Genomic DNA, 15,489 nt, shown 5'->3' with positions numbered 1-15,489 from the left:
AGAACCTTGAAAGCGAGAAGTAAATGACGACGCGTAGAGGATTCGAGAAACACACACAGGACAGCACCTGGGGAATCCTTGCACTGCCACAGTGGAGAAGAGATTGAGGAGGAAAGGATGCACTTTTCTGTCGTCAAGAAGAGTTAGACAAAAATATAGTCTGAGGTTCACCTTAGGTACATTCTCTCCTTAAACAGGGATGCGAGAAATACACGTAAATGTCTCAAAATATATTACCAGTCGCCCCTGCTACGAACGTGCATTTCCAGAGAACTTACAGTTAAAATTCAGATCCAGTAATTTCCTGCTCCGGTGACCGTGAACACAGAAATGGATTTTATCCCTCTTAGCAATCACAATAATAAATTAAGTAGCATTTGAAAGCACCAAGAGAGGAAAGCACACGTCAGATCAAAACTGTTTTATTCCCAGAGTGCACTCTTGCCTTAAAGCAAGGGTGCCTTAAGCAAGCCATCACTGCTGGAGATGCGCTCCCTCTGAATCAGCTACTACTTGGGGCCAACTGTGAAGCCTTCAAAAGGAAAGTCTCATCTTTCTGAGTCATGAGATTCTTCCTTTGAAAACACCTTATCATCAAGACCTTTAAAATTTATTTTCAAGTCCAACCTGGAAGCAGAACCAGTAAGACAAGTCGATATCAAAAGCAAAAGGGAAACCACATTGATAAAAACGTTGGAGCCGCCAAGTTCAGAGGGTCCAGCTTTTGGAGAGGATTCAGAGAGGTCTTTTCCATCAGAACCGATTTCCCCTGCTTCTTCGTTTCCCTTTCATGGACTCTGCCTCTGGGCACGTGAAAGTGTCCTTCCATGCAGTGTGGAGTTAGTTTATTTGTGCATGGGGGTGAGGCAGCCTTTGATAAATATAAAACCCCATCATTATCTCATTTTGGTGTATTCTGAGATTTTCCTAAACGGATGTCATGGAAAATTCATTGAGAAAGAACATAACTTGTTGCAAAAGTAACCCACAGATTTTATCTTTCTCTTTTCCCTTAAAAGTTCAAAGCTGGAAGGAAACGACCTAATTGAGATAGGCCTTAAAGAAAAAGAACTTAAGGGTAATTCATGTGTCATTGACTGAGTAGTAGTAAGTGAATGGCGTTGGGTGGAAATGTAAATGCTCTCAAGGCCCCGTGATCACCTTTGGCGCTTCAGACGTGTTCCATTTTCTTACAGGCTTCAACCCTCTTCTCGTTCTGAATATTGCTACCCTTCCTATATTAAGAAGATGCCACCATGAACAGAAAGGCAACTTTGGGGTCACTTTTCTAAACAATAGACTGGTTTCCCCATGAACTATTGAGAGGCCTTCCTCATATGCCTCTGATAACAGAAAGAATGCATTTGCAAAGAGAAGAGTGGGTTCAGGGATGGTCCAGAGGACAAAGAGGTGATACTGACCATTTGAGAATCAAATCCTTGACTTTGATCGTTGGTTAAGTGCTATTTGAACTTGTCACTAAAATGGAGAAGTATTTCTAACGGCCTGTATCCTGGACTATAGTTGAGGGTGAAACTGGAACCATTATTATGGAGTTACAACTAGTCATTTGAGACACGTCTTTAAGATAGGCTTTCTCGCAGAATCCAAGCCTGGATGACCGCGCAAGGTATCTGAGAAGCAGCAAAATCATTTTTCTTCACCATTATCTAAAGAAGTACCCTTACCCTTCTCTGACTGTTAGATGGGTTAAAATAAAAACAACCTACACACAAACAAAATAATGATACAATATCAAGGGATGGTGAAGATGTGGAGCCATAGCAACATTCATACTTTGCTGATAGAAATGCAAAATGATGCTGCAGTCACTTTGGGCAGTAATTTGACAATTTCTTTTAAAGTTTAACATATATTTACCATATGACCCAGCAATTTTAATCCTTGATGTTTACCCAAGAAACATCAAAATTGGGGTTTACAGAAAAACCTATACCGTAATGGTCTTCCCAGTTTTTTCATAATCGCCTAAACCTGGATGCAATCCAGATGTTTTCCATTCAGTGATTGGATAAACAAACTGGGTTACATCCACACAATTAAATTGATGTGCTAATCAACAGGGATGAATCTCAAATACATCTTGCTATGTGAAAGAAGCCAGACCCAAAAGGCTGCATATGTACTCTACGATTCAATTTCTAAGACATTCTAAAAGAGGCCAAGTTATAAGGAGGAAGAACAGATCAGTGGTTGCCTGGGGATTATGAGTGGATCAGTTGACTGCAAAGGGCCAGTGTGAGGGAATTGGGGGACATGCTAAAACTTTGAGCATCAAATCTCACAGAAGTATATACCACAGAGAGTGACTTTTACTGTATGCAAATTTAAAAGATATATGTATATACATATGCACATATATATATATATATATATATATATATATATATATAGACACAAATACTACAGACTTATTCCACAGCATATCTTTTTCAAACTGGAATTGAAATTCAGTAAAAGAGCTTCAGCTTACGTGTACCCCAAAAAGAAGATGCTAAAAAGAGTAGAGAAACACTGGGTTTGCTTCTTCGTTAAAAATACCAGTCTGAGATAAAGTACTTTGGGGGGATTTTCTGTGTGATCACACTGGTGTCTGGCTCTCCTACCTGTGGCACATGCCTGAAGTACCTCCAATTGCTTTCTTACTCTGACTCTGTGATAATCAATGAATCATAGATCTCGAGAGAGAAAGGGTCATATTTCACCGAATTAATTCGGCAAATACTTCTTCAGTGTCTGTCATGTTCCTAACACTCCTCCAGGGAATGGAGACTCATCAGCTTAAATGGATAGACTTCATCCTCTACCAAGCAACCCTGAATTTTGTATTTTTAGTATTCAGTAGTCAAAAATCTTCACCTTCAACTTGTTTATTTTCCGGTTACTGCAAACTTCCTAATTCATCCGAGCTTCAACTAGGACTTAAAAGTCGATTTGAGTGGGATAGGGAGGGTGGGAGGGAGATGCAAGAGGGAGGAGATACGGGGATATATGTATATGTATAGCTGATTCACTTCGCTAAAAAGCAGAAACTAACACACCATGGTAAAGCAATTATACTCCAGTAAAGATGTTAAAAAAAAAAGTTGATTTGAAAAGCGCAAAAAGGTAACATCAAAAGAAAAAAAAAACCACCAGTATCAATTTGGGGGGCTCAGTCACTTCCGATACTATTTTTCTGTTTCATAACTCAAAAGAACTTATGTCCTTTGCAAGTTGAGATTCTAGAAACTAATTGGCGTTTTCACTTTCATTTTTAATTTCATAAAATTATAGGCAACCCACACTAATTTGTTTATTTGAAAGTAACACATAGAAATTAGAAGTGCTGCTTGTGAGATCCTGGGACACTAGGTGAGAACATTCTGTCTCTTAGGAAGGCTCCATGTGTATGTGAGATCAGTTATTTAGACAAAAACCTTCTGGATGTGCTAAGAGTCAGGAGCTCTCTAGAACTTTGAGAAAGGAACTGTATGTAGTAACAAGAAGCAATCTTTCCATCCAAAACGAGAGTGTGTCCAGGAATTGATAAAACACCTAGGGGATTTATCAATTTCCTCTGGCTGCTGTAACACATTACCCCCAACTCCGTGACAATACGAGTTCATCATACTGTAGTTCTGGAGGTCAAAGTCTGAAGTGGATTCCACTGGGTTAAAATCGAGGGGTTGGCAAGGTTGCATTTTTGTTTGTTTGTTTTTCTGGAGGCTATAGGGGAAAACCTGTTTTCTTACCTTTTTAACTTCTAGAGGCCACCCACATTCCTCCTTCCATTTTCAAAGCTGGCAGTGGCTGGTCAAGTCTTTCTCATGTCCTGTCACTCTGATGCTGACTCTTTTGCTTCTTCTTCCATATTTAAGGACATTGTGATTATAACCAGCGCACCGGGATAACCCGGGATAATCAGCAGATAGGTAACCTTAATTCCATCCGCTGTCTTTATTCTCCTTTCCACGTAATGTAATGGATTTACCAATTTACCAGAGATAAATTTATCTCTGGATGCATGTTGATTGGCTTCATGAGGGTCTTCTGTTTTATTTAACGCTGCAGGAGGTATTATAAGGTGCTTCCTGTGCAGATCATCTTTCAAAGGAGTAAACAAGCCAATAGGCAGAGGAATAGAGACAGCCTACAGCTAGTGATCTATCCCCTCGTCCTTCCCAGGCAGCTCATCCTAAGTAACATTACTACCAAAACAAAATCATTGGCCTCCAGTTCCATTTTGTTCTCATTTAAGGCCATGTTAATGTGTCTGTTCACATCTGGAACCACTGCAGGCAGACCCTGGAGAAGCTGCCTGTTCGGTTCCAGATCACTGCATGAATGTTGCAGTGAACTGAGTCATACAGATTTTTTGGTTTCCCAGTGCATATAAAAGGCATACTTACACTATACTGTGTAGTCTGTTAAGTGTGGAAGAGCATTAGGTCTGAAAAACAGTATACATACCTTAATTAAAAAACACTTTATTGCTAATTATCATCTGAGCCTTCAGCAAGTCCCAGTAGTAACATTAAAGATGACCACTCGCTGATCACTGTAACAAATATAATCATAATGAAAAAGTTTGAAATACTGCACGAGTACCAAAATGTGATACAGAGACACGACGTGAGCAAATGCTGTTGGGAAGATGGCGCCCATAGACTTGCTCGACGCCGGGTTGCCACACACTTTGAATTTGTAAAAAAATACAGTCTCTGCGATGTGCAGTAAAGCAGAGCGCAGTAAAGTGAGGTGTTACTGTACTTCTTTGCATTGACACTGATAAACCTGCCTTTCTAATACCTTTCCTGCAAGAATTTGAAGAACCTCTGAGTCTAGGATAAAACATGGTTTTGCAGGGCTTATGTGTTTCACCCATGAAGAGGATTTCCTCATTTGGGGTAACTTTGACCAGATTTAGCTTTTTCTTTAATCTTTCTTTTTCTAAATAGTGATTTAGAACAACAACAGATGAAAACCATGAGCCGCTCACTGTTTTACTTTGCTGTAAGGAATTCCCAAAAAAAAAACGTCTCGTAATAAAATCCGAATTACTTAAGTTTAGTGTGGATTTCTTAGCCAGTTACCAGTTTCCTTCATCCTAAGGGAGACCACTTGAGAACCTTAAAACTATGTTGGATTCTTTTAATTCTGTGACTAGAAATTTTTAACAAAGAGTAAGTTCAGGCTTTAAAGAAGATGAAAAATGTTTATAAAATTAACTCAAGGTTTTTTTAGACATCAGTTTGGGTTTTCCTCATCTCTGCCCTCCTACTTATTTTTATGTGCTAAGTGTCCATGGATCTGAAACATACAGATTGAAATAAATATTCACTGTTTAACAAAGAAGGAAAGGGCTTGGTAAAATGAGATGACTTAGAATAGAAGAGACGGGTCAGGACCACCAGATTGGGAGCATGTGTTTTGAAGTCTGACAGGTATATGTTTGAATGCTGGTTTTATCAGGGCAGATACTCTACTTTAACCACCCCAAATCTGTTTTTATCCTTCGTCTATGGAAATAGAACCCCCATACATATGCCAGTTTTTATCTAGGCTCACGCACATCTAAAACTACTACCTTTCCCACTCCTGGGCATATATCTGGGTAAAACCATAATTCGAAAAGATACATGCACTCCAGTGTTTATTGCAGCACTATTTACAATAGCCAAGACATGGAAGCAACCTAAGAGTCCATCGACAGAGGAACGGATAAAGAAGATATAGTACATATTTACAATGGAGTATTACTCAGCCATAAAGAAAAGAAATTGAAATAATGCCATTTGCAGCAACATGGATGGACCTAGAGATTGTCATACTGAGTGAAGTTAAGCAGACGGAGAAAGACAAATATCATATGATATCACTCATATTGTGGAATATTTTTAAAAAGCTGGTACAAATGAACTTATTTACAAACCAGAAACAGACTCACAGACTTTGAAAACAAACTTATGGTTACCAAAGGGGAAAGGGCCAGGGAGGGATAAATTAGGAGTTTGGGATTAACATATACACACTACTAGATATTAAATAGCTAATCAACAAGGACCTACAGTACAGCACAGGAAACTCTGCTCAAAACTCTTTAATAAGCCATATGGGAAAAGAACCTGAAAAATAATGGATATATGTATATGTATAACTGAATTACTTTGCTGTACACCTGAAACTAACTCAACATTGTAAATCAACTATACTCCAATATAAAATAAAAATTAAATTAAAAAAAAAAATAAAAACACTCCCTTTCCAAGATTTCCTTACAGTTAATGTGTCCCAATTAAGTAAGTTCCAACCAGTGGTATATAGAAGTGAAAACTGTGGTATAACTTCCTGGAAGGAGGAACCATGTACTTTTCCTTTTTTTCCTTCCTTCCAGGGCTGGAACGATCATCTTGGACCAAGATGTAGAAAATGGTAATATAGCAAGGTTGAAGGGCCTCGGGTCCCTGATGATAGTTAAACCACTATTACATTTTCTGTTAGTCTTGGCCAAACCTAATCTAATTCAGTCACTTCTTTGAAACTAATATCTTAAAGGGTTGCTGGGAGGATTAAATGAGATAATATGTTTGAATCGTGGAGCACAATGCTCGTCTGTTGAAGGTAAAATAAATGTTAATTCCCGTCTCCTTTCCAGGATAGCTAGAGTTCTTAAGACTTTCATCCATGAAAATATCTCAATAAGTTTGATCTTCAAAGTTAATGGCAAAGGAACATTCTTGACTATGAGACAGAGAGGCCTCTGTAAGGACAATAAAAGAATTTGTGGGTTTTTTGTTTTTTGGGTTTTGGCCACACTGCAAGGCTTGCGGGATCTCAGTTTCCCACCTAGGGATTGAAGCCGGGCCACGGCATTGAAAGCCCAGAATTCTAACCAATAGGCCACCAAGAAACTCCCAAGGATTTGTGTTTCTTAATTCATTCTTTTATATTAACTTATTCAACATGTTTTGAGTACTGATTAAGCCCCAGGCCCGTGTTCAGGGTTGTCATTGTAAGAAAGACTTAGGTTTTGCCAGTGGTAGGCTCAAATTCTATCAGAAAAGAGAGGCAGAGAAGCAGCCATTTAAGATACAGTGATAAGTACCACAGTTAGAAATACTCACAAAAATACTATGGGAATAGAGAAAAAAGTGGCTCAGTCTGTCTGAGGAAGCTAGGAAGATTTTATGAAGGAGAAATTTCAACAGGGAACTAAAAGACAAATTGATACTTGATAGTGAGGGAAGGAAAGGTTATAAAATACAGGGAGCCGCATATCAGGGCATGAAACAGTGTATTTAGTGGATAACGGAGTAGTTTTGCAAGGCTGGAGTGTTAGGCATGAAGGTTTATGACAAAGGACTGAATAGTAGGTTGGCATCAGATTGTGACGAAAAAAATTTTAAAAATAGGTCTAATGGCAGAGTGGAGGACGTATTATAAAGCTGTAAGTGTGGAAGACATGGCCTCAAAAGACCATTTAGGGCACATTTTCTAGGTTTGATAAAAGAAAAACAAAAAACTAACTATTTCAGCAGAAACTGGAAGGTGAAACTATTTCATAAAACATTGGAAGATAAAATCACCATTACTTAATGACTCTTTGGATGTGGTGATAAAGGGAAAATATTCAGGAGAAGTCTAGCGGTCTCTCGAGCTTCAGATTAGCTCTGTGATAGAGTGCCTTTGAACAAGAAAGAGGCGTATGTGGAAGAGGCGGTTATTCAGCTCCACTAGGATAAGGTGAGTCTTATTCGTCCGTGTGATGTCTGGGTGGAAACAGTTAATTGGCAATTGGCTAAATGAATCCGGAGTTCAGAGCTAATCATTCCTGAGTCCTATGGGTGGTTGTCACCATATGGGGAAAGAGTGACATCTAGTAAGAACTGTGAACTTTCAGCAAAAGTGCTTGAAACAAGGCAAAAAAGCTGAAGACAGAAGCCCAGGGAATACTTTATTAAAGAGAGAAGTCAGCAAGACATGCCACAATTTGGCTCAGAAATTGAAGAAGATAAAAAAATTGTTAAAGTTAAATTATTAAATAGAATGCTTCACATATTCAGAGGAATGTAGAAAATTATATCACACACCTCTGCACTTGCCACTGAGATTTAACAACTGTTCTTCTAAAGGTTTTGGTTTTGGTTCCTAACATTTAGGTCTATGACCTATCTTGAGGTGTTTGGGGTTTTTTTTTTCCATATCGTATGAGGGAAGTCCTGAGGTTCTTTCTCTCTCCCCCACTCCTCCCTCCCTCCCTCCTCCTGTCTTCCTTCCTTCCTTCCTTCCTTCCTTCCTTCCTTCCTTCCTTTTCTTCCTCCTTCTTTCCTTTCCTTCCTTCCTTCCTCCTTCCTTCCCTTCCTCCTTCCTTCCTTTCCTTCGTTCCTCTTCCTTTCCTTCCTTCCTCCTTCCTTCCTTTCCTTCCTCCTTCCTTCCTTCTTCCTTCCTTTCCTTCCTTCCTTCCTCCTTCTTTCCTTCCTTTCCTTCCTTCCTCCTTCCTTCCTCCCTCCTTCCCTCCCCCTTTCTTTCTTCCTTTCTCTCTTTCTCTCTCTCTCTCTCTCTTTCCATAGATAGCTGCCTGTTGGGGAAAACCTTTTCCTCCAACCTTGCTTCTGTTGTAGAAAATCAAGCAACAGTATATGTGGACCTACTTTTGGACCCTCTTCTGGTCTGTTGATCTATGTGTCTATCCTTTATGCCAATACCACATTGTCTGAATTATTGAAGCATTATAGTAAGACTTAAAATCAGGAAATTTAAATATTTGAATTTCCTTTTTAAGATTCTTTCTATTCTACTTTGTCTTCATGACCATATAAACTTTAGAATCAGTTTTTCAGTTTCTCAGAAAAACCTACCTGGATTTATATTGGAATAGTTGAAATCTATGGATCAGTTGGGTAGAAAACTTACGTTTTAACAATATTGAATCTTCCGATACATGAGCATGGAATAGTTAGCTATAGTATTCAGAATTGATCAGTAAATGACTTGAGCCTAGGGATTTCTTTATGGGAGTATTTTTGGTTAGGAACTCAAGTTTTTAATAGATATTTAGTTAACTAGAGGTTTATTAATTTTATTACATTTTTCAAAGAACCAACTTTTGGCTTTGCCAATTTTCTTTCTTTTTTTCTGCTTCATTGAATTTCATCCTTATATTTATTATTTCCTTTCTTCTACTTACCTTGTGTTATATTTTCCCGTTTTTCTAAATTCTTAAGTTGGAAGCTCGATGATTGATTTTCAACATTTTAATGTTTAGACATTGATTTAAACTATTACAATTTAAAACATTGATTTTAAATATTTAAAGGTATACATTTCCTCCTAAGCACTGCTTTAGCTGCATCTCTCAATCTTTGATATGTTTTCCTTAACATTCAGTTCAAGATATTTTCTAATTTCCCTTCTTATTTTTCACTTGATCTGTGTACTATTTAGGATGTTGATTAATTACAAAATATTTTAATTTTCTAGACGTCTACATATTTCATTGTTATTGCTTTCCATTTGGTTTAATGGTAGTCTCAAAGCAGGCAATGTATGATTTTAAACCTTTGAAAGTTATTAAAACCTGTTTTATTATCCTGCATATGATGTTTGGTCCATGTGGTCCAGCATATAGTTTATCTTGGTAAACATTTCATGTGGGCTTGAAAAGATTATTGTGCAGTTGTTGGATGCAAAGGGAAACCACAAAGGATAACTATGGAATATCATGAACAGCTTTATGCCAAAAAAATTGACAAGTTAGATGAAATGGGACAACGTCCTTGAAAGACACAAACCACCAAAACTAACGTTAAGATGTGATAGAAAAATCTGTATAGATGCAAACAGCTCTTTATATATTCTTGATATAGTGATTTTCTCTCAGGTAAATTAATTGTAAATGTTTTCTGCTGGGCTGTGGTTTGCCTTCTCATTTTCTTACTGGTGTTGTCAGAAGAGATGTTTTCATTTTGATGACGTCCAATGTATCAATTACTTTTTTTTTCACGGTTAGTGCATCCTGTCTTGTCTACTCAAAGGTGGAGAAGATGTCCTCCTATGTGTCTTTCTAGATTTAACTTTTACATTATTTTATAACTTTATACTTTATTTTTCTTGACTTAATTTTTTCATATAGAGCGACAAGTCCCAACTACTTTGTACAATGGAAAATGCCCTCAGGAGAGCATGCTGTATAAATAGGGGTCTCACCCCGTGTGGTTCCCTTCCTTCAAAGATCCAATGTCCCCAACTTTCTGCTCTTTTTCATCACTCTGCAATGCCTTCAGAGTTGCTTTTACATTTTACTTGATTGTAATTGTTATCTGCAGGAATATTAGTGTATTCTACTACTGGGCTCAGAACTCCTTTAATCTCCTTTTTAACCAGATACCAGACTGTGATTTTAAAATGTGAAGATTATCTGTTTCAGAAATTCTGGAAATTTTTCAGCTACTCTCTCTTTAAATATTTCATTTATTCTCTATTCTCCCCATTTTTCTCCTTTTGTAATTCCTAGTAGCCATTTTGATACTTTCTTATTCTCTCCTTCTTATTTCTCTTGATGTCTTATATTCTGAATTTCCCTTTCTCTTTGTGCTGCATTCTGAATAATGTCCTCAGATCTGTCTTCCAGATTACGAATTCTCATTTCAACAGCAGCTTAATTTTGTCCAATGATCTTTTTTCTTTCTTTGATTACATATTTTAATTCTGGTCTCCCCCCCTTCTTTTTTTTCCTCATGTTTCCGTTGTTCATTTTACATCCTTCATTATTTGACACTTACCTATGTTTTATATCTTTTTACATTATTCTGTTACTTCAAGTCTTGTATACTCATCCTCTTGTTTGCGACCCTACCTCATGAAACGGTTTTTGTGTGTGTGAGGTGCAACGTTCACGATCTCAAGAAGATGTGGCAACGATCTTCAGCAGAGGTTGATCTTTTTCTCATTGAAAATGTGTGCGTTTAGTTTGCTCTGCAATTTGTTTCTAGGATTTCAAGGGCTGGTGACCTGCTTTTACACTGATTTCTCACCTTGGGGGATACAAGCACCGTGTGGGTTGCATAAACTTTGCTCCACACCAGTGGTGTTGGTCTGAGACTCTTAACTTCCAATAGGATGCTGTATTTTGTCCTCCCATTAAGAGGAGCTTAGGCAGAGATACACATTCTCATTGCCACACACACAAGCTGATGAACGGACTTAGCTAGCCCACCCCGTATAGAAGATTTAAATCTAGCCCAGACCTAGCCGGATGTAAGGCTTAATTGTAAATCTCAGTCTAATGCAAGGTCAATGCAACCTCTCCTGTTCATCTGCATGAGTTAAAATACCAGTCCCAGTCTCCACGGCCTAGCTGTTCTGTTAGTTTCTGGGGTCCCTCTGGTAAGCGTTTGTAAGCTTCTCTCTCTAGCTGGAGTTGCCTCTTTATTTCTGGAACCTGGGAACTTCCCTTCCTTTCATTTGGATTCATTTGGATTCAGCTGTATCATTAATCAGATATTCCTGTGGTAGCGAGGGAGAGAGTCCCTCACTACCTGAGAACTTAAAGTTGCCGTTAGAGTTTACTATTCTTGAAGGAATGTGGAGGGTGCATTTCATTTATATGTTTATCCTTTATAGTACTTAGCTCAGGGCTCTAAAAGTCCATTAGTGCTTAATAAAAATCGGCAGAATGAATTTTAAAATGAATCGAAGGAGAGAACTTTAAATAGTAAAAGCTAAAAGAAAGAAGGCTTTAGTCTTTTAAAAGATGAATTCTCTCTCCCCATCTCAAATGGTTGTAAGAGTGAGGTGGGGACAGGGCCCGGCAGAAGGTATTACCTTCCTTACTGATGTATCAATAGTCTCAATGTACTGCTTCATTTCCAAAAAAAAGTCCCCTGCTGGTTGCTGTCCACAGAAATTCTGCCAACATCCTGGTGGTTGCTGGTTTGTAGTTTTATGGGTTTCCAGAGGATCAAACAGTGTATTATTATGTTTGGCTACTAACTCGGGTCAGCAGTTCAAAAGGAGAAAAGAAGGGGAATAAAGTAGCTAGGAGGGGAAATGGGGATTGTACGTAAGCTGGTGTATTTAAGACAATGAGTTGAATTTACTGAGCATGAAGCAGTCTTTACTGAATCTCAGTTCATTTCATTTCAACAGAATATGATTGTATAGGTTCAAAGCTCTCTTTTCTGAGAACTGAAGATATGGCAATTAAGTACCAGTTTTAATTTGGACTAAGGAATAAATTAATAGGTTGCTTGCTTCATGTGTATCCTTTTACAAAGTGTTGAAATGGAATGTTTTTTTTATCAACAATGACAGAAACAAATAGATTATTAAACATACCCCGAATCCCAAACCCCTCTTCCTTCAAAATATATTTATTTACCTAAATATAATTTGTAGGAATATTGATATGAAATATATAAGTATAATATTTGGCATTTAAAAATAACATTCAGTAATTATGGAGGGGCTTCCCTGGTGGTGCAACAGTTAAGAATCCGCCTGCCAATGCAGGGGACACGGGTTCGAGCCCTGGTCCAGGAAGGTCCCGCATGCCGCGGAGCGGCTAAGCCCGTACGCTACGACTACTGAGCCTGCGCTCTAGAGCCCGCGAGCCACAACTACTGAGCCCACCTGCCACAACTACTGAAGCCCGCGCGCCTAGAGCCCGTGCTCCGTAACAAGAGAAGCCACCGCAATGAGAAGCCCGCGCACCGCAACGAAGAGCAGCCCCCGCTCGCCGCAACTGGAGAAAGCCCGCGCGCAGCAACGAAAACCCAACGCAGCCAAAAATAGATAAATAAAATAAATAAATTTATTAAAAAATAATAATTATGGAGTGACTGAAATACATAAACTATTTTAAGATCTGAGACAATGTGTATATTTTCTCAGAAAATGAAGTTCAAATTATTAATGTAAGAAACTCTGGACCTTGACCATGTCATGATTGAAAGCTGCATCCCCAGCACTTTCTTTAGTCTCAGAAAAGAATCAGCACACGTGTAACACTTGTAACAAGTGTAACATCCTCTTATAGGGCCAAAAAAAAAATCATGTTTGACTTTGCCTTAGATCCGAAAGGGACTGGGAGAGGATGGGTAAAACTATTTTGTTTGCCATTTTGTTTAACATAAGACAAACTGTTTATTCCCATATCGGTTGCTTCTCTTTCCTGCTCCATTCTCAAAATAATTGTTTAGTGCTGTTAACTCTATAATTAGCTGGCTATCAAGTCTAAAAGGAATAAGAGAGGATTGTGTACTGACATTAAAAAAAGCATCAGGGAGGGATAAATTGGGAGTTTGGGATTAACATATATACACTACTATATTTAAAATAGATAACCAACAAGGACCTACTGTGTAGCACAGGGAACTCTGCTCCATATTCTGTAATAAACCTAAGTGGAAAAAGAATTTGAAAAAGAATAGATATATGTATAACTGAATCACTTTGCAGAACACCCGAAACTAATACAACGTTTCAAATCAACTATAGTCCAATATAAAATAAAAATTATAAAAAAGCATCAGACACAATACAGCTCTTTATTATTATTATTAAGACAAAAGTGCGGATATATACATATATTTTATTTATCAATTTGTCCATTATTCTCTCATCAAATAAATGTTTATGGAACACTTATTTTGTGTTTCTAGGCGCTAGGAACTCAGCCATGAAGAAGTGAAACAAGATGTTCGCTTCCAAGGAGGAAACGTTCTGGCCTGGAGGTACCATAAACAAGAAAGCAGGTAATGCAAGAGCTGTGGATAAAACAGGAAAGCAGTAGAGAGTGACCGGCTTGTATTGGGAGGGCTGTGCAGAACAGGGTGGCGAGAGATGGCCTTTCTCAGAAGATACCATGTATGCAGGTATCTGAAGGGCGAAAAGGAGCCCGCTTGTTGAGGATAGAGAGAAGCCGCTAATGGCAATACCCAGGCCACGCCCTCCTCTCACTGGGGTCCGGGCCATAGGCCCCCATCTAAATACTTGAAAGTTATAAATCAAGCTTACAAACCATTAATACAATATTTTCTATAATCCCACCTTGACAAATAAGCCTCCCTGACAACCTGGAAGGCTTGCTTGACATGTAGAATACCTTGAGCCTTTTGGCCCTCTTCACTGGCGCATGCCGGCAGCATGGGGAGGGCCAGCCCCATCCCTAAATCAGCCTGTTTTTCCTTCTCCTCTCACCTCTGGCTGCTTGCACCACCTGAGGAGACCCCAGGCTCGCGTGCGGACACCCCAGTCCACGCGTCCAAGCTCTGTCCACGCCCTCGCTGCCCGCCGCTGCTTGACAACCTCTTGGGCCAAGAGAGAACATGTTACTATTTTCAACCAACTGGACTATACTGAAAGTCTCCCCTACGACTAAAAGTTCCGACTATAAAGTTCTCGAGGTGTGACTGTGATTGAGATGTGTGTCAGGAAAATCAGCAAGGCCAGGGTGGGCAGTGGACAGGGCCCCGGTGCAGTGGCAGCTTATCAAGTTGAGCATAACCCGCTGTGCTCCACATCTGTCTCAGGTCGGCATTCTCATCTATTACAAACATGACATCCCCAAATGCCAGTCTAGCTTGTGGATTTCAAGGAAGTGTCTCCAATCAGATACATGGTCTCATTCATCCTCTCTCCACCCTCCTTAAAAGAAAGACCCTGACTGCAGCAACACCTACACGGAGAAAGGAGGACCAGCTCTGTTTTATGGGTAAGCAAACTGAAGCTCCGTGTTCCATAAGGTGGCAGAATAGAGAAGGGTTAGGAGCGTGGAGACTCGTTTGGGTCCTGAGTATCCTACACGTTGGCTGTGTGACTTTGGATGAGCTACTATCTCTACCTTTAGTTGTATTTAATAAATCATCTCATCAATGGTGACAATAGCAGTATTCACCACCTAGCGTTATTGAGGGAATTTAAATGAGCTGACACATGTAATGCATTTAACAGAATGCCTGGCGCATAATTTATGGTCAATAAGCATTCGTTGGTTTTAATTATTACTTCTACTACCAGTACAACTATTTCTGCTATGACTGTTATTCAGAGCTACATTAAGTAATTGAGAGAAGTTCAATGTAGGTTTTCTGATTCAAAGACTGGTGCCCTGGAAACCTTTAAACTAATGCTCATTTCAGAAAAAAAATAAAAACGCAAAACAACAAGTAACAACAAAATCCAACAACACCATTACTTGCAGACAACCACCGTCACCCACAATCACAGTATTAAAGGAGGTAAAGTCAGGGCATTATTGACATCTCCTAGTTTTGTAAAGGCAAAGCTGTATCCTTCCCTGTACAATCCCGCTCACTGTGAAGCTGGCTCAGAACCAGCATCTGAAGAAGCTCTTGACCCTTCACATAAATGGAGAGTGACAGTTTTGAGAATATGAAACAATGGACTACAAAACCTAATTACAGGGGCTTCCCTGGTGACGCAGTGGTTGCGCGTCCGCCTGCCGATGCAGGGGGACCGGGTTCG

At 39.1% G+C, this 15,489-nt stretch overlaps 2 protein-coding genes across 5 annotated transcripts in view; both read left to right on the top strand.

The window, feature by feature from the left end:
* Positions 1-15,489, top strand: part of KCNJ2 (potassium inwardly rectifying channel subfamily J member 2) — a 189,817-nt gene that overhangs the window by 14,705 nt on the left and 159,623 nt on the right. The gene's annotated exons all lie outside the window — the stretch shown is intronic.
* Positions 1-15,489, top strand: part of KCNJ16 (potassium inwardly rectifying channel subfamily J member 16) — a 316,412-nt gene that overhangs the window by 191,074 nt on the left and 109,849 nt on the right. For 2 of the 4 annotated variants that reach the window (XR_008619399.1, XR_008619400.1), the window contains 2 exons: positions 13,665-13,757; positions 14,535-14,716. The exons of 1 other annotated variant lie outside the window; for it this stretch is intronic. The gene's annotated coding sequence lies outside the window, so the exon portion shown is untranslated. Of the gene's footprint in view, positions 1-13,664; positions 13,758-13,855; positions 14,409-14,534; positions 14,717-15,489 lie in introns of those variants that run through there. One more of the 4 variants, XR_008619401.1, reaches the window with a different exon arrangement.

This window comes from Physeter macrocephalus, chromosome 14 (genome assembly GCF_002837175.3).
Source record: "Physeter macrocephalus isolate SW-GA chromosome 14, ASM283717v5, whole genome shotgun sequence".
NCBI lineage: Eukaryota > Metazoa > Chordata > Mammalia > Artiodactyla > Physeteridae > Physeter > Physeter macrocephalus.
Note: the sequence above shows the minus strand (reverse complement) of the source record. Positions and strands in the feature narration are given on the sequence as shown.